This window comes from Zootermopsis nevadensis, unplaced genomic scaffold (genome assembly GCF_977971745.1).
Source record: "Zootermopsis nevadensis isolate Lab colony 2312 unplaced genomic scaffold, Znev_1.0 Znev_ptg000001l, whole genome shotgun sequence".
NCBI lineage: Eukaryota > Metazoa > Arthropoda > Insecta > Blattodea > Termopsidae > Zootermopsis > Zootermopsis nevadensis.
Window position 1 is genome coordinate 8,593,530 of NW_028259133.1, and position 20,913 is coordinate 8,614,442.

The window sequence follows — 20,913 nt, forward strand, 5'->3', positions numbered from 1 at the left end:
GAAAAGTGTATTAGAACTTTAGATTGGAGTCTCGCTTTTCGGCCATACTGTGGCTTGATGCTGATGCTGCAGCCGTTAGGGTCGAAGGGCTGGCTGCAGAAGACAGTCTTATAGTCACCCGAGTGCAACTGATGGGGCAGACTGCCTGAATTACCGTATTATGCTTCCTCAATGGTGCTTCTTGCATCCCCTTCCAAGCTGGCTCAGACACCTCGCACGCAGCTACACAACCAGGAGAAAAAGGATTGGACGTTCGTCGTTGTTCGCTTGATGGTCATCATTGGTTAAACTGGAATTCGAAGTGAAGAACTTGTTTCCCGCCAAGCGAAATTGAACCTTTCATATTTCACAAAGCGTGGACTATGGGCGGGGGTTGTCAGAAACTGCTGTCACTTGTATTGTGCCTGCAGACTTGTTCAGTATTTATAGGAGAAAAACTTAGTTCCGCTCTCACGAAGTCGTACCACTTCGTAATAGCCTATTTAAATTATGTGAAAACGGAAACAAATGAATGTTGGACCTCTATTCTCTACTAATTTAGAAATTCCGTTCACATTCTGAAAGAGCACGTAAAGATAAAATTATGTTTTAAATAATGCAGCACTGAGAACAAATATTAAGCAACTTGACCGTGTTTCTCCGAGAATCGCGTTTAAAAATTGACTTTGATATAAATTTTGAAGTGTACTCTATGGAAAAGAAAATATTTTCTTCAGATAATTCATTGAAGAAAAATAAAATATAAAGAATTTTACTTGGAACAACATGGCATTAAGATGCTTATCTGCTGCATCCCAACTCCTCTGATCTTGACTCTTACTTCTAATGGCCCTCAGACGCACAGATTCGTCTCGACTACAATACTATTTAAAACTCAACCGAAAACATTTAGAGATTAAATCGAAAGGAGGTCCACTCCCGCCCAATACACTTTCCCAAAAACCCCTGTGACACTTCAGCCAAGTTCATGTCGTTACTAGGCCGCTCCTCTCGTTAGTTGCGCAAGAGCTGTGCACGTGTGAACACGATTTATTCCCGAGCAGAACTTGTGTTCATTATCAAAGTCGTTTGCTGTATTCGTAAAACATTTAGCAATGCGTGTCGTAAAATGTAATGAATAATACAATACGCAGACTGATTGAATTACCGGACACAGAGAGTTATCATCGTCCAACAAAACAGCTGAATTACGGAAGTACCGACTTCAAGCAGTGCATCAGCTTCAACAACGGGATACGTCTGAAAGAATTTAATATTGCTATTTGTTTCGTCGTTTTGTAAATAAATGGGTTCGTGCGTAGAACTTTGGGTTGCGTTTTAAATGAAACAACGTATGCTTTACGAATTGTTAGTTTGGGCGAGATCTTGTTGAGTAAGAGAACGTGAAGGCAGGTAACAATCCAATTTCTTCAATAATAATTTCTCTAGTCTTAGTTGGAGTGTCATTAAATTTAAAAATTTATTTCCCTAACAACCACACAGTCATCGTATCTCGGACGTCTGTCGGTTGCAACTAGTGGCAGTGACAGACTCATATCAGTAAATCTCCCACTCGTATTTTATTTTATCTTATCAGATCTTAGTCGAGAAGGAGTTCAAAAGGACAACAATATAATCCTTGTCATTATTATCACAGTGAGTCATGTGACCATGAATGATTCTAGCCCCATGCCAGCCAGCAAAATATTTTCTCTTGCAAGAGTGGAGACGAGTGTGTGGAGCTGGTGTTCCTATCATAAGGAGGACTAGTAATATGACGATAGATGGCATGCTAGTGGAGAAGTGGGGTTAGACATTTGGTGGTTAAAAACAAACTACAGTTGCTGACAGCCCGTTTCCTGTCATGGAGATAATAAGTGTATTGGTGACAAGTATAAGCGGTGGACGTGGTAACTTCATTGAAAACCAGAGGAATGCACGTTTCTTGAATTGTGTACTATGTGCGTAATTTCCCATCGATGCCAACTTAACATCACGGTATGTCATTTTTTCAGCATATTATTTGTTTAATAGATCCATAAATGTATATATAATAGTGCCTTCGCCATTCTCTGAAGTCAAAAGCGGACATCAAATTGCGATAAACATTGTTCTGCACAGTACACAATTTAGTCCCTTCTCCGCTCTGATACCATGTTTACAGTTCTAGGACGATGAAATCAAACGCAGAAATTGACCTATTTGACGTTTCCACAGCTCTGTGAATTTAGACAAATATTCTCGGTTTAAGCCAACCCGAACTCTCCTGTTCCTACACTAACGTCTCCTAGGACCTAAAAGTTGTACAAATGCGCCTGTTACCTTCGTCCTGTCTGTGTCCTACTCCGGAACCAGTGAGAGAATTTATGTTATACTTAATATTGGAGAATTTTACAAAACTGTACCAGCACACTCCGGTTTTCTTTAAGATCGGACAACAACAAGAAGCACGTTACATGAAAATGAAGTGTTTCCATGCGCCGAACTGCCTGGTTGGAGAAGCACCGAGAGGGAATCACTAGCGGGTGAGAGCTCTGACGTCAGTCGGAAAGATTAGAAGTCAAATTCTGTCGAATGCGCCCAAATTAAAAGGCTATGAATGCGTTTCCAAGACGTTTATGTTTTGTCGTTCTTTGGTAGGAACACGGTGGAAGACCAATCTACCGCCTAAGGAGAACCCTAGAACATTTTCAAGACGTACACTCTTTCAGAGAGATGGGTGGGATAATGCGAAATCAAGTGTCAATTCCCTGAACACAGTAATACTGTAGCTTCGGGTTTCGTAAAATGGGGACAAGATTTTGGAGTTTAGTTGGGGCTTCACTTTCAGTATGGCGCTTGGCTAGAAACAGAAGTTTAGTTTCTTCTCTCATTTAACTTTTCGTGAATCTTTATCATGTGTATGGAGATTCTGTAAGGAGCAATGTAAAATGTTGAGTGGACAGTGACATTTCATTATCTAAGTTTAACATCCAGTGAGACCTAAATTTTATTAGCTACTGAGTGTGAATGTATCCTGATCTCTTCACACTCACTGTCATTCACATTTCGTACATATTTTATTTCCTAGCTTTTGTCATGGGGGGGGGGGGGGTGACAGAGCAGAGATATAAACTTAAATAACAAAATATATAAGTTTAATATCACTAATATTTACTCTGTTTATGGTGTTCTTTTGGATTCTGGCGCCGTGTGGACTGACTGGTGGAAGTCAACATGACCACTTCAGCCATTGGCTTCTATCGGCCAGTCCACACGGCGCCAGAACCCAAAAGAACACCACCAACAAAGTCACCGCCGTGGAAACCACAAATCTCTTGCACCACGAAGAATGTAGCTCAATTTTATTGCGGGGTTCGGAAGTTGTTTTAACGTACGTTAATTTGTTCGTTATATTTTCTCACTTTTATTTTTGGCAGCTAACAGGAAAACAGCTAGTTCCAAGAGAATGTGCTGGCTTTGCCCTCTCCACTGAGGCTAAACCCAATAAGTCATCGTTGTTCGATTCTTATGCCCGTCCAAAAACACCACTTCTGTTCCTAACACCACCTTCCATATAGAGAACACCATCACTGACAAGCCATACCAGAAAGCCTATGTAAGGCCTTCTGTTATGGGCCCATATAACCAAGGTTATTTTTACGAAGTTTTCAGAGCCCGACGCGATAGAAAATTGAATTGATGTTGTAACGCTACCCACACCGTGACTAGCCAACCTTCCCCCCCCCCCCCCCCCCACTTGAGGGCACATGCTTTGGGCTTTCGTCTCCTCGCCCTCATCCTATTATCCCCCTTACAGGCCCACTGTACCGTAGTTCAGATATGGGCAATTGTGGTTGTTGGAATTGTTCTAAACAACCCCCTCCACCTTGGATATGGCTGTTTAAGGCGGTATTGGCTCAGAGAATATCAGAAAATATAGCGATGCGCCTATTTGTGCGTGTGGGTTGTAGAGAAGACTGTTTTGGAAATTGGAACTACTACACAAGAATAACGGAAATATACCTTTTAAACCGGCTCTATAACCAGCTAAAAATGTAATTTTCCCTTTATATATCTTAACTTGTAGGACTGGTAACGATTTTCAACAAAATCGCGAGTTGCAGAAATTTGGCTTGAAATTTCTTGCATGTAGTAGTACCGACAAATCCACACAGGTATAAACAGAGTTCTCACTAAACCAGGAATCAAATACAGTTTATTACATATTTGTCCATACTGATATAATGTTTATGTTCCGAACAGCTTTGATTTCTGGGAATCAGAATGTCCTGGGTGTGAACGTAAATGTTCTTGTGCCTATGGCAACTCTGGAAACAACCTCGGTAAACGCTGGCCTGTTATTAGGCTATGATGATGATAACACTGATTAATTTTGGACATTGATTCTCAACCGGTGTGCCGCGAGACTTTGATTAGAAGAATTATAAAGTTACATTAAATTAAATAAACCAGCGTGGTCTGTCTGGCTGCCCGCGGGCCGAATCCGGCAGGCGAATGTAATGTGTTACTTTGTACTAGTTAGTACAACCAATTTATTAAAAATATTGTTGTAGGAGCAAATTTAAAATAATGTCTCTGTAGTAGTTTGTGCACATTGAAATGAAATTTATATTTCAGCATATGCAATGGTAATTTGTCATTTCTGAATAAGTATTATTAAAGACAACGACAATGGAAAATAGTGACATAGGGGTTTCTTGGCCCTGGGGTCCAACAGAATAACTATTCTGGCCCGAGCGAGGAAAAATGTTGGACCACCCCGAAATAAGCAAATTAAAGAATTAAATAATTGTTAGTATGGCATTAGTACCCGTAATTAAGGATATTTTAGAAATTAATTAAAGCGTAACAAAAACTATTACGTATTCGGAACTTGGAATCAGATGTTAGTGACAATTGTAGTAGCAGTTACTGTTGATGGCGGTGTTGCAACATTGGCTATGAAGGCATCTCCTTGCTTCAAATTAAGTCATACGGACTCCGTCTGCTGCAAACGTTAGTACAGTCCACGACTGTAATCTTGAGACTTCCGTGGTGAGGAAGTGGGGTGAAGGAGGAGGGGGGAAGATAGAGTCTGCCTTTAACGTTAAGGACTTCCTGCATTCCTTGCAAGTCTCAAGATTACAGTCGTGGACTGTAAATACGTTTGTGTACGTAAGGTTCAGTGTCTCTCAATTCTTACACATGTTGTGTTGACTGTAATGCTCTTCTGAGAAAAAATTACACAAATTTGCAAACCGGTGCACTTGCGTGAGCTTCTTAAATTGATTTTTGCATCAAAGCTTCATCGTGTTTGTGTTTTACAATTATTTTATGTAATAAATGACGTTACTTAAATTAGGTGCACCCTTAGTAGGAATGTTTGTTCTCTGTCCTATTCCCAGTGCGCCGCAGAAAACAAAAAGATCATTCTAAGTTTGCCACGAGTAAAAAAATGATGATAACTAGTTGTTTAGAAACAGTTGAGACATATGACACTTTTGACAGGGGTACAATTTTTCCAATCCTGGGCTCTATCTAGAACTAACTAAGCCCTTATCATTTTGCATGACAATTATTATGTTAAAACCTTTTTCTAATTTGAAGAAGCCCACATTTAATAACAGAGGTAGCATCTTCATAACGAACCTTGCACTCCATTTCCTTCCCACTGATAGGCCTGCTGTTACAGTTGATTTATAACAGCAATAATTTTGTCTTTCAAACAGTTGGACCCAAAGCGCTGTGCCTTAAAATGGGGCATGTCTTTCGTGAACTTTGTCTCTGGTGATGCAAAGAAAGCTCGGTGCCAGACAAGCCTGCCACTCCTTCGAATATCATTAGGCCTAATCTGCATTTAGGCAGTACTGATTCCTTTAGTTTGTTTTAAAACACGCGGTGTGTGATCAGTTTTGCGTCATAAGGATAGAACTTTGTTTTAAAAGTTCGTCTGCTTATACGGAATTTTTATCAGACGTCCCCACGTCGAATCCATATTGGTGTAAAATCAATCAAGGGTGGAACTTGGCTCCATGATCAGCATAAACTAGATATTTGGTGAATAAATGGCAAGTTTCCTAGCCCTTATTCTGGTTGTATCATTACCTAAAATTTAGTCTTCGCTTCTATCTCGGCTCGATTGAAACGGATTACTTATTTACATTATATTTTCGGTTTATTTATACAAAAATGATCGACTATGTGTCTCTAATAGACCTAGATTTTAAAGTGGAAGATTCATGTGTCTGGCGTTACTATGAATAAATTGTGGAGATGCATGGTAGACATATTGAATAAGAATTGATTATTATGAATGGTGAGTTGTAATGGATTTGGCGTGCACCCGAGGGACAGGAAATTCTCTTGAAACAACGACCTTACCAAAATTTCAACTAGCAGTTCGTAATATCTTTTTGGTTTGTATTTTTAAAATAAAAACTTTTATACTAATCTTTGTACCTGCTGGCTTACAAGGTAATTTACTTATTTCTTTGTGTGCACAGTTTTTGTGAATTTGTTTGGACATTTCATGTGCATATAGGCCTAGAACTGTGTCTGTGTTAAAACATTTGATTTCTCTTAAGATGTGTGCTGTGAGATCTTTCTGTCTGCAGAGACAACACCTCGAGTGGTGTCTGCAATGGCCGCTATGTATATATGCTTTAATTATCGATACGAGTATTTAGCATTCGAGTTATTTCTTTCGTGTGTAGGTTGTTATCTGAATTACAAAACTATTTGACTATTTCTGCGAAACTTAGGAGAAACAAATTAATTGTATGGGCTATCATAGAATGGGCAAGAATGAAGAAATGTTACAAAGGTCATAGTGAATGTGATAAACCAACCGCTGAATTTCTATTGTCTTCTGCAGTAAGGATATTTGGCGACTGTGCTGGTGGCCGAATTCCTTAGCTTCGTCAAGGGATTTTATTCCTCTCAGCACAGAGTCAGGAATTATGAACATCTTACTAAACTCGCCAGGTTTTGAAAACAGCTGTTTAAAGGACCAACATACTAATTATAATTTTGCACAGACAGCTAAATGAAAACTTTAAGAAACATAAATGCTTCTAACGTAGGCCTCTTTGTTTTTGAAAATAAAATTGTCTTCAATAAGATTGGAACAGGGAAACTTTAAACTAGAATGCAAGTAAACAACAAACCACGGAAATATACAAGAAATACCGGCTTTCTTTTCAGTTGTAGCTTCACAAATGAAGTAAAAATATAATACGGCAATGATGAAAACACTGACGACAGCATTTTGCTAATTAACAAACGTTCTGGATCGCGTGGGCTTTACAGACAAACAAATCAATGTCTTTGCTAACAAAACGCCTTGACATAAGTAGCTAATTGTAATTTTAGGTAGAGAAAACACACATACGAACAAATACAAGGAAGTTACCGGTGCCAATGATTGGAAATATGAAGTTAGCTATACGCTTAGCTTATATCAATTCCGCCTTCGGATTTAGAAAACATTATGCGCTTTGACTTTGTTGTATGAATTGCATGGAACAGACTTCAATTTGAATAGCTAGTATTAGCGTAGCGTAGCTGGTAAATATATTTTACAGTTCCTATACGCTACAACACGAAGTTACGTTACCGCGTTCATAGGATCCAATGGGACCTTTCCTGAGCTCAATAGGTCTTGTCTATTTCCTAACGCCCTGTTTCTAAAATACCACCTTAATTTTATTAATAACTATATTAAACAATGCTTTGTACAGATTCATGGTTGAATTGTTGCATTTCTCGTTAGTTCAGCAACATTTTTTTGGTACCGTCATCTCAATTAGAAAACAGAGGCTTATGTCTCGTGGGTTGTAAAAGTGCATAGAATTGAAATTTTATGCAAAACGGCGAACAGGGAGGTGGGACGCAGCATGGTTAGGATTAAACAGGACACTTTGTATTGAATTGGGTTAGACCTATGGCCTGTTACTTAGGCTACTGAAAGATGGTTAGTCCCATTGGCTATAAAAAGCAACACAGAAAACTATGACCGAGTGGTCGTTGACCTTTGCTTCTGTTCTAAAAAGTACTGAGTGCGTCTGACTTAGTCCAATGCAAAGATGATGACAGCGCGAAATCTCACCACGGCTAGAAATATTTTCTAACCCACACAGCAAAGGAATGTGAATTTACGATGAAGCCAATTTAGTTTGTGTACCAGGAAAGTTTCAATACTAACAGTTCTTGCGAATATTTGTCTTGCATCTCCCAAATCATAATAACTTAAGTAATCTTTCGCGTAAAATACGACAGAAACAGAGTTATTTAATCCTGACAATTCCTTATTTCGCATTGCTCACTGGCCATCCCGCGTTAAGGCAATACGCCTAAAGCGAATTTAAGTTAGCCTATGGGCTTAGCTAGTTACAGCTTTTGAAATAATGTATCTAACATAGTTGATATAGCCTAGGCCTATATTATTTTAATACCAACTACCTTATAATAAGGGCAACGTTTATGAATTAGACCATACTGCCGGAATATTTATGCACTTAAACCGACCTTTGTCGTAAAATAGAAAAAAGTTACTAAAAGTCTGATAAAACACTGATTAATGGAATACATATGAAATAAAGGTATGTCACTTGATTTCGGGAAGAAGTCTGTACCTGTACCTAAATGTAGGAGTAATTAAATTAAAATAAATCTTTAATTTAACCTACAACTTAAACCTACATTAGTGAAAGAACATTAAAATATAGAATGATATTGTTATTTAGGAATAAGAATAGGCTGTGTTTCATAAAGGGGAAGAATGACCTCGTGTGTGAACTGAAGAAATTGAAATAGGCCTAACCTGTGGATTGAAGGCCTATATTTGAAAGTAATTGAACGACAGATAGTAGAAATATTTTCTGAAATGAACGCCACACTATTTAAGGTTCTAGTTGCATCTTAAGTTCGGTTGAATATGGAATTAAATCAAATTAACATTCTCTCTCAGGTTTTTTTAAAATCCCAAGTCATTATGAGAGAAGTTGTACAAAACGCAAGATATGTTGAACGTAAAACAGCTACACTTAAAAATGAGAAAAATAAATTAGGCCTTGAGAAATTCTAAGAGTGGTTCGTGGTAATAAGTAAAGACTTAATAGCATGGAAGTGCATTTGATATTTATAATATTTAGCTTCAGAACCTGAATTAATTGCAAATTCTGTTTACTCAAGTCTGTCTGCAAGGTCACATTGTTTTATGAAGCCTAGACATTGACCTCGCGGTCTTTATTGCCTAGGCACAGGCATACATAACTTCTTTAGATGCTTGTAACAGTCTGAGAGTTGTAAATTTAATTAAATGAGCCATAAAAATTAAGTGGCCTACCTGTTCACGTGAAATTAACAAACTGATATAACAGGGGTAGCAAGTTCGACATAACTGGCGACAAAGTGGCATCAGCGGAACACCATGGTAAACACAGAAGCGTGCACTCCGGAAACGTGTTTAATGTAGGCATTGCACGCTAACCTACAGCAGCAAAGTTTATAGAATCCATTTCATGCAAGTCACACACTTTAAAGGTTAATAAACAAAACGCAACACCGTTTAAACGGCAGTTAAATTATACTTAATTTCGTTCGGAATGGCTACCGCAATGGAAATGGCGGATGCCTCTTGCCTATGGATTTAAGAGAAGAGAAGAAAACAAGAGAGAAGGAAAAAGGATTTGGGGCTGGACCGAATTTTAGTGAGATAATAGCTGGATGGCAAGATAGGGCGATGTTGGAAAGTGGGGAAAAGGGAGATGTGAAGTTTTGTATGACGTCACAAAGGAAGCGCCGCCTCCATGGGAGCAATGGGCGGGAAATGTAATAGGATTTACGATGTGCTATTCCACTGCCATCTAGCGGTAGAGGGACTCAAACGTTACCAGCTCTGGGAGGCCATTACGGTGTAGCTATTGGATGAAATGAGCTTCACACTACTTGAGTCGTTCAACTTTTACTTTCTTAAAAATGTTGTTCTGTTTTAACGATCTTTTAATGCTTTAATAAAACATCATCTCTTGTCCTCACGCAAAAATGTTAGCAGGAGGATACTGTGGTACGGTTTATGTTATACTCGTGTGTTTTATAACGTTCTTGTTAAGAAAATCCCTTACTTTTTTAAAAGTGCACTTGATTGACATAGTACCAACGCATGGAAGGTACAGTTCGTAACCGGTATTGAACTCTGGATCTGGTGCAAGTCTGTTCCGGTGGTGCATAGAAGGGTAAGGGGAAATTTTTGATGTCATAGAAAAAAGAGAAAAGCAGAAAATAGGGACGACCACGACGAAATAAAATGGGTAATAGCGACAGGTGCTTCCATCTGAACGACATATCCTTGGAGTTGTTTCTCAAATGTTATTTCCTCAATTCCACACGCCATTTTCCAACTGACTTCACCTATTCCATGGCCTAGATTGCAACCCCTCTTCAAGCCATTTACTGTTATCTTGACAATCACAAAATGCAGAAAAAAGACACAAGAGGAAGACGGAGATTGGAAACCAACGAATAAAAGAGAGAGAAAGGAAGCTAAAGTTAACAATAAATGAGAAAGAAATGGACTTTGTCACTTATTAACTCATGCGCTTTTCAAAGCCCTGCACAACTTCATTACCGAAGATAGCGTGACCATGTAAATCCGCGTGACCTTGTAAACCGTGGGTGGTAATAAAGACATTTATTTGAGAATTAAACTGTAACTTGTGCCCGATGTAAAAACTCTTCCGTCACTGCGTCAGTTTCAGGATCTGTTACTTTGAACGGAATACGAACTTGCATAATATGGCCGCTATATGCAAAATTGAGAGATAATCATCTGTTGTGAAAGAGGTACGAAGACGTCCATTGTAGACAAAGGTATGAAAGAGAAGTGTAACATAAAAAACACTGAACATTTTAGTATCCTACTGAAGTATAACGTGATCCCATTTCAAACTCTTGAACATATACTCCATGCAGCACACGTCAGTAACACTGTTAAGGCCGATAGCAGTAATAGGCCTGTGTACGTGGATAAATATTTTGACAGGCTATGTTTAAAATATCGTAATTTATTATATTTTTAAATAAAAATTTTATTGCCTGCTAAGCAGATAAACACGTTATAGGTATAATAAAGAATTGAATATTTTTCTTCACCTGCATTTAAATCTAGGAGACCATACTGCTATAGGCTTGTTAACTATGTAATTTACAGATGTTCGTCTTATGCTCAGGTCTGGAAGTACACAGGTGTCACGTCTTACTCTCAGTTCGCCGTGACTGAATTAAACCTACGGCTATGCTTTGATTTTATTATCGAGAAACAAATTTTTTCCTGTTTCCAACTTCGTTATGTAACTATTAAAATGTTTGAGTTGTGTTCAAAACAAATGCTTAGAAGAAACAAACGTATCTGTTTTTCCAGTTCCATAATAACATTTAAATGATCACAGTTTATTACCTGTCAAAGTAAAAATTTATTGAGTAACTGTTTTATCCATTATATTTTGTGTTCATATGAATAATTTTTTTTAAAAAAGGCCATAGAAAAAACAACAAATGCATATCTCGTATATTTCAGATCTAGAATATCACTGCTGATTTACACTGAAGTTGGCCTTCAGTGTACATTAGTACCATTATATCAGTCATTATCCCTTAAAATGACAAAACGTTACAGTAATCCACTGTTTTTAAATCGGCACTGAATTGAAGAATCGGATTTTTTGTTAATTTACTTTAGTAATCGAAACTACATTTTTCTAAACTTCACTAACAAATTTTGATGGAAATTACAAATTAACCTTGGTAATGACAGATGTCGTTGCATTCAAATGTTCCTAAAGCAAACCTCCGAACAGAAGTTTGTTACAGGCAATAAATTACAGAAATTAAATTACTATTTCCCATCTTTTAAGTTTCGATCTGTAAGGGAGAGTTTATTATGATGTGTTTATTTTGATTTCTTTCTTCCCTTTGCCATTAAACAAGACATGTATAGGTATAAAGTTGATAAGGCCAGATTTATGAAATATTCTAATTTAAGAGTCCTAAAAATAAAATGTTGTGCTGCTGGACATGATTTTATTTAAGTACCATTTGGTTAGGTTAAAATTAAAAACATAATAGTAACCAAACGTATAATAGCACTAGTAGTTGCTTAATGTTTTAAAATATCTTATTTTTTTATTTGACTATAATGTACCAAAATTCAATGAACTAGTTTGTTCACAGCATAAAAATCATTACATAAAATATGTTAGCACTGTCGGAATTGTAAGCAACATATTCTTGTACTGAAAACACTACCAAGCCACATGGATATAATGAACATAAAATTAATAGTTAAATATAAATTCATTTCTTACTACATAAAAATTAGTGCACAAAGTTAATGGAATGAATGCTTGTAAACACCGAATGGATGCTTTCCTTTGGTTTGACTGTTCGAATGGCATAAAACTGCTGGGAATTACCCCATTACATGTCCAGTAACTGTCTTTTTTTACAGTGTCTTTGGTCAGATGATTTTATGTGGATTTAACTGGCGTTTATAACTGCTTCTAAAAGCGTCACTCCTGTGTATATTATCCCATAAACACGAACGGAGAACCGGGCATAAACACGCCATTAAATATCACCTTTACAGAGGCCGAACATTCAGAACATGTAATTGTAACTATAAATTGGTTATATAACTGTCTTCCTTCATTGTTGTGTTCGTTAATTCCTGTATTCTGCAGGCCGGCATGTCATAATGGAATTAGTAAGTGGATCCGCGGATCCAGTAACTCAGATTGAATTAGAATCAGCAACAGTTTTCATTGAAATATTCGATTTCATTAATTTGTTTCATTCATGTCCATTACGATTACAACTATCGTATTTCGGATTTATGTTAGCACGGCCATCTCGTGGTTGTTCTATGAATTGTTTGAACATTTGCTTGTAACGTATTGCCGTGTGATGGCGCGGTAGCCAGTAGTTGGCGATGTGGTATAATAAAATTACGTCAGATAGCGCGAGAGGCAAGGGGGGCTGGTGGCGACGCCAACAGGCCAAAGCGTGAAAGAAGTAGGGCATTTTTTTATCCAGTCTAAGCTGCAAGTTGTGTGCGCGTATTGTGATGTGGGATCAATACAATTACGCAGTTCGATGTACATCGGCATTGCGTCAATATGGAAGTTAAAATGTTTTATTTGGAGCATGAGAGGAGGAAAACGCAAAGTTTATAAACACACAGGAAATGGAAATAGAAGCGTAAACCTTTTCGAAGACTTTAATTTATTGGTACATCAGACTTTTAAGGCTAGCTTACCCTAATAAATTTATGATACAAATTGCTTAAACTACCTGAAGCTATAGCATACGATTGATTTATTGAATAAAAAATGGTGTGCTATTTTTACAATTTTTTTGCTATGGACGTAGATGAAATTTGTATGCATGGGTAGGTAACTAAGGTAGATGCTCTCTGTTAAGTACATTAAGCCATGCCGGAAAACTCATCAACCAGTGGTTTAAAGTGCTTTACCATGCTCGCAACAATTTAATTTCTTGGATATTTAATTTCTTTCTTCACTCTGAGAGTGATGCAAAAGTTTTCTTAATCAAACACAAGCCTCAGACCATTATTTTTATGACAGGATTTTCCATATTATATTCTATTCAAACTCATGGAAACATCAACAGACTCCATGGTCCACAAAAACTGGTAGTTGTTTAGCCAGTCTCATTCTTCGTCTTTTATGGGACCGAAAGATTCATTATCCTGTCCACAAAAGCCTTCCCCCCACCCCCGGTCCATAACCTGAGCCTAATGAATCCATTCCACGCACACTATTTCGTTCAGATCCATTTCAATAAGATCCTCCCATTCATGTCTAGATCTTCCATGTGTCTCGTCCCTGTATAAACTAAGCAGACGTGTAAGTCTCTAAAATTATTTATGTTGTTGTATTTGTGAATAGTACTGTTTTGGGGTGAGAGAATTTCGAATTCTTGCAACATAGTGTTGAAGTTATAAGATTTTAAGATTTCTAATTCAAAATCTGAATTTTGGATTTGACAGTCTTGTCTGTGTGCCTAAACAAACGATTTATTTTAAGTTGTTCAGTCACACGGTGGCTGTACCCGTGTATACTGAGAATCGCGTGTATCTCATAAATACAGAATGCAGAGTTACTGAATGTTAAAGCAGTTTCCACTTGCTTTGAAGAGGTTTTGGTGTGAGAGAACAGGAAAATCTATTTTTAATTATCAATAATAATGATGCAGGCCTACTAATGAATCTTTTCTTTTACTTTTATTATTTGTTGAGGCATACTTAGGCCTGAACAGGTCGACTGATCCGATATTTAATTTCCGTAGCCATTTTTAATTAATTCGGATCCATGTTACCAGGACAGTATTTTTCAGCTGCTGTATGGTGTATAAAGTAGTGTAGCCTCGTAGCAGAGATCGACACGACTCGCTGTCGAACACGTTATGTAGGGCCTCCTCATTAACTCTTTTTTCTAGCCAATCAGCTCTTGATGTAACAAAGGGGGAAACAGAGCGTATGAATGTTGGAAGAAATCGAATTTAAATGTGGATCATTAAGCATGATAGATGAATGAATTTAGTTTCTAGATATAAAAGTCATCCTACCGAACTATAAAGGACAAATATCGGATGGGAAGAAGGCCAAATCACTTTGGGATGTGAGCCAAGTAACGCTATCTAGCGGAATGTGTAGTTAAACGAATCTCTGAGATAAAAAGAAAGGACTTTGGGTTGGGGGGGGGGGGGGGGTAAACGGAAGAGTAGTACAGAGGACGGAATTTTCTTTTAAAATCCTTGCAGACTTCTATTTGTATAAATTTCCATAACTATCTCCTCATTCCTTACAAAACTTCGTTTGTCTAAAAGTTAAAAAGAAACTCCTTGAAAACTTGTTTCGGATGGGTTTAGGGTGGGAGTAGGAGTAGGGAAAGAAAAGAATGAGGCATATTGACATTCAAATGAATTTCTTGTTATTGTTCATTGCAGTAGGCACTGGGTTTGTACTCGACATTTTGTCTGCAGAGTGCAGTGCAGCATTGTACTGACAATTGGACTAACGCTACGTAAATGTGTGTATTATCCTATTTCTTAAAAGTACAGTCTTTCACTCGTATTATTTTTGTTGGGTAATTGTGTAAGACAAACACTCAGAAGCTTTATTGTGTAATTAGTTGATGGTTCTTACAAGCTGTAAAGAGCTTTTAGGAACCAAAGTATAATAACTTACCGCTCATGTTGAACAGTGAATGAAGCGTTCTTTTGTGTACGGATTTATAGTTACGCCTACATAAAGGGAAATTAGACGGTGTTGCTTGTATCTTCCCGTAAATTCTAAGTGTTTACCATTAGGCTAATGTTTTAGCTGGAAACGGTGCCTATTATTTTCGATAAAACTTCACTTTCTCTGAGTCTTTGAAGGACAGGAAGTCACGTTAATTTATTTTCTCTCCATAATTCAGATAAAATACTGAACGATTCGAATGGGTGGTTTACGCTTGTTTGTATCCGGGTTTGAGTCTCTGCTCTGCGACTAAGTAGGTTTCCTGTGATTTTCCTCGGTCCTTTCAAGTTCTTGACATCAGACCAGAACCACTTCCTTTTTCGTAAATTTGTTTATTGCTAAATTAGGGTGCACGCAATTCATAAACTGTTATTAATTAAAGCAAATATACAAATAGACGATTTTCCGCGTGGCCAAACCTGTTTGGTGTTTGAAATATTTTTTTAAAATTATTTTGTCTGGAAACGTTTAAAACTTCAACTTAAAGTGATACATTTGAATCACATCAGAAAATGCTTTTTATTTTGGTGTGGGTACTGACATACTTTATTATTAATCAGTTCTGGGTGGAGAAATAATATTTTTGGTAAATATATTGAACAACTTTCGACGCATAAGACACAGGCCTGTAATAAAATCTGTTCTTTAAGGGAAGAACATTGAGGTTGTCTGAGAAAAAGGGGCTGGTGGAAACAGTAATAGGATTATGGAGGATGTTATGTAATGGGGAGCTTAATTATTTATGTATTTGTCATTAAATTTAGACCTGGTCTGACTTATCAAGCCATTAGCATTGAAGAAAGTGGAACGTACAGCATGTATACATTTTAGTTGGAGAAGGCCACTTGCTGCATGTAGGCTTTGACGGGACGTTACTATTAAAGGTAATCTTAAACAAATGGACTGTGAGGAACTGGATTAACTGCGGGTTCTTGTGAAGACGGTAAAGAACCCTTTTGTTAAATAAGAGACATTACATTTCTTGAGCAGATCAACCACTCAGTGTCAGGTCCTCAAGGTCTCATCCAGAAGTTCGTTAGGTTAAGTCGGAGGTAGCTGAAAGGTGAAATCGTCAGAATTAATTCTCGCATCTGTAATTGTGAATTCGTGTTTCCTTTATACGAGCGGGGTCACAAAAGTTACCATAAAACTTACAACATGACGCTGGTGCATAATGACGCTTGATATAGGATTCTTCTCGTAACAACATTTTCAGACTGTATTGGTGCCTTAGAATAAACCTAGTTACGATGCGAGTCTTTAAGGACAGTGTAAGAGCAGATCCCAGTGTACCGAAAGTGTATTCACAACCTCCCCTCCCCCGTTTTTAATTTTTAAATTTTTGTGTATGATATTTGTTAAGACAGAAGCTGCTTTCTTTAGCGACTTCCATTTCTGATGTCAGAAACAGCAATAACTTTTTCGTTATTGTTTTCTGGTTTGTGACACTGTGTCTACCGGCCTGAGTCCTGAAGATGGATACTATATGTTCATCCGAAACATTAGTATCTACCCATAAGTTCATATGGCGTCAGAAGGCAGATCAATATCGACGTATTCACAACCGCAAGAACCTCGAATCGCACAGCAGTGAGGTTATTCATCTTGTTGTACAAAAACCAGGCCTTTAAAGTTTACGGGGAATTTATGTAAAATTTGTAATCGTCATTCGGATGTTGAGTTTCCGCAGGTTCATTGACGAAGTCTGTTTTATGGAAGTTTCTGCAGGTGACTGATTCATAGAAAATCCTCCGAGAAGCTAAAATGTTCTTGTCATTCTGTAGAGTGATTAGAACTCGTGCATCGTATTCGGGAGGTTTTGGGTTCGCTAGAGACCGGCTATTTCGAGTTTCTTCCTCTTCAGTAAACCTACATTTGGGAAAATGTCATCTTTTTCCGTTTGATTCACAATGAATTGGCGTACCACATAGAGTTAAAAAGAGCGTTTAAATGGGGAATCTTTATAATCGCCTACAGGCCTACCTCATTGGAATCCCATACATGAATGTGATACGCTTATCATTTGAGTGTGTGGTGAAATCCAACCGTTTCGATTCATGTTGTTTTATAGAGAGGCGAAAATGAAACAGTGAGGTAAAAGGGATTATAATGAAATAAAATAATAGAGACCAGGCAAAGGAAATGCAATAACGCGGTTGTGACGATGGAAGTGGGGAAAAGAGTAAAGGGGAAGGTTGCAGTCTGCGGGGGATAATAAAGAAAAAAGTCTAGAAAAGTAACTTTCATCCTTCTGCGGCACCTTCACTGGGTTTTTCTTCGTGGTATGGGCAGTCACAAGCAGGACAATTAAATTATTGCTTACTCGGCACCTCGGACGTGACGTCATGAAGATATGAGACGAGGAAAGGCTGTAACTGCTGGGGTCACCGTCCGCAGTTGTTTAAATTGGAATTCAAAAATATTTATCCTCATCAACACGATGTAAATAAACGACAAATAACGCCATGGCATTAGAACCTGGAGGTCCAAAGCCGCGAATAACAAAGCACAACATGAACATGATACTAAGGCAGTTCATTCAACCTCTCTGAGATCCATATTATTATCATCCTGTCAACTTCTTTATAATGCAAGGGGAAATTTTCGAACGGTTTTCCCTACCAAGATTCTGTACGCATTCCTTATGTTCCTCATCTACATAGCCGGCTTCCTGGACTTCTGTCCCTAACGACAGACCTACTATATAATTACGGACTTTATTTACAAAGGTAACATGATACAGGCCTATTTTATTTAGGTACGTTACTTGATGTTTAGACGTTCTGACTTTTACGTATGTTACTAGATGTTTATATATTTACTTTCGGAATTTATTGCCCTGTGGCATTATGTTAGGGTCATGTAAATATTTGAAAATTACGTTCCTATCTCAGAACACATCGCGTCTCGATTAAAAGGATCAATCATTTTTAAAATAAATTATTGCTGTTTATTCTGATAATCATATGAAAACCATAAACAGTACAGAAGTATTCTGACCTTATACACGTGCTCAGAAAAAAGGTGGTCTTCTTCTTTACGGATGACTTCGAAATTTTTGAATGATGTTATCGACTGTCGAAATCTAGAGCAGGGGGCCATAAAACGTCACAATTTAAGTTACTGTTTCATTACCTTGAAGACGCCCTATGCAGTTCGTTAGGTTTAAGAAATCGTAAGGAATGCAGCAGCTTGGATTCGTGCTGTTGTCGTCTGTAGTACCTGACATTAGACTGCAACTTAAAGAGGTAAATGCGGTTCAGTAACCCTTTGATATCGTACGTTCCAAATATTTAACGTGGCAGGGGTTTCATTTCATAGTCACTGTGAAGAACATTTTCTCGTAAATTTTATTTAGTTAGTCGCCTCAGATATGTGCCGATATGATGAAATCGTGATTGCAGAGGAAAATAAAGTATTCGTCTATAAGTCAAGGGCATTTGATTAATTAGGAATGTTGATAGTAGCTGTCATTTCCTTACGCTAATTCTCATTATCAGTTGTTCAACATTGAATATAACCATTTTAAACATTAGAGTATGAAGCAACTCTTCGTTAACTGCCACAGAATTTTCGCTGAAAATGAGGCTTGGAATTAATTACATATATCAGGTTTAATGACTTAGCCACTTACCTTTAAGTGTAATTACGTAAGATCCTTATATTATGCCGCATAAAATAGATGGAGTATGCCAAGAAGGAGCGGAAGACACGTGTTCAGCTTCTTGACACAGATTGCAAGAATTTCGATAGTTCACATCGATCATTCACATTATGTATTCTTCTGAGAAATACTTTGTAGAACAATGGATTTACATTCCGTAAACTTATAACTACTCTTCACTTGCTTTACACACATAGCATCTTTTAAACTATCTTTCTCAGCAAAGATGGCTGTCTCCTGGAATCTGGTACATATTGACCGACTTTTTGGAGGAACTTTCTGCCTCCATCTACAAGGTGATGAGTGGCTTATGAACCTGATGATGGATGCAGCACGTTCGTTTGAATCTTCGGTCAGTTTCTATCAGACTACATTGCGCAGCATTCCAGAAGACATCCACCTTCAAACTCGTCGTCTTGAAAGCCTTAAATCTCATCTAGCGAGATTATTGCTTCGCCATTTGACACAAATGCTGTAAAACGAGACGTGCACTGACCACTTCAAAACACTTGAAACACAATGCTTCGATCACTTCTTTTCGGCATGTGAAGGTAGAATTTTCCCGACTATCTTGGGAATTACATTACTTAAGATACGAATTCCTTTCAACTTCTTTCTTCGTGAATTAATAGCTATTATCTGAAATACCGAGACAGAAAGGATTCCAATTAAAAATTAACGATAGCTCAGACTTAACTGGTAGGAATCTTTCACCACACAGCCAATCCCACATCGGAGAGCGCCAACACTACTGATGCAACTTCGGAGCGTAGACTTCAACTCTTTTTACCTTCTGCGCTGAAAAAAGGATTAAAGGATTTTTAAAACTTTCTACTCTATTGTAGTGTCACAAACTTCGCCCAGAGAATCGCTTACAGGTATTTTAGAAAGTTGAATCCTTTAATTTTTTTTAAGCTTCAGCTGAACAGAAATTTTAGTGAGTTTTGACAAAGACTTTATTGTGGGTGTGAAAGGGTCAGAGAGTTGTAAAATTTGGAAGAGGAGTTATATTCTTATATTAAGAATCGTAAAAGAATCTGCCGGACGCTTGGTTACGCTTAATAGGAGTAAAAGGAGAGGCAGTGGAGGGAAAGTGTTAAGCTGAAAGATTTCGCCAATCTTTCCTTCTTCTTTGTCTCGTTTCTCAGGCAAATACTCCAGTTTCGTGTAGGACTATATTTACTGTAACTTCAAAATATCGATTCAGACTGATGTGTTCTTAGCTGGTTTAATGATAAAGTTTCAATTATGGAAACTGAATTAGATGACGAATATTAAATAATATTGAGATAACTGGCCGTGGCATATTTAACGTAATATTTCTGTTCTCGGATTAAGTGAAAGCATTTCCGGTAACCCGATTGAAGACAAGAAGGTTTCTAGCATCGCTGGAACAACAATTTGTCTTGTTGCATGTTTAGAACTTGACATTTTTGTTATAATAGTCTACTTAGGCTAAGCACAATAACGAAATGTTCATGAATATGTAGTTTAATGAAGTTATATAAGCAATTTAACATACTTTGGCATGTCACAGTTTTCTTTAATTTCGGGCTACAGACAATTCATAATCATCTTCAGTTCCATATGTAGGGACTGTAAAACTGTAAGAACAATTTTGTACTGCACTGTCTTTCTAGACCGAAAATGTTTTTGATTTAAATAATTTAATTCCTATGTTTAGAATCATACGAAGTAACCGTTAAAAATCATTTCGAAATTCCTTTAATTGATGGAACACGTGAATACTGAGCAAGGCAATGTTTACCAGCATTCCATGTATAACTTTTAACTTTTCTATGTCTTGGCAAGAAACTTAAAGATTAACATTTCCAGAGCTATAATTTTGCCACTGAATATCGCGGTCGAGTGGTTAGCATTTGGTCTCGGTGCTCATGTACCGGGTTCGTTTATCGGTTCGGAGACCGGCTAACATGACTTGGTTTTTTCCTGATTTTCCAAGGTTCCT

The 20,913-nt window shown here is 37.6% G+C and overlaps 1 protein-coding gene across 1 annotated transcript in view; it reads left to right on the forward strand.

Annotated features, from left to right (window-relative positions):
• The first annotated feature begins 1,759 nt into the window (after nucleotides 1-1,759).
• LOC110832120 (uncharacterized) overlaps nucleotides 1,760-20,913 on the forward strand; it is a 271,825-nt gene continuing 252,671 nt past the window's right edge. The window contains exon 1 of the mRNA XM_087342498.1: nucleotides 1,760-1,977. The gene's annotated coding sequence lies outside the window, so the exon portion shown is untranslated. The remainder of the gene's footprint in view (nucleotides 1,978-20,913) is intronic.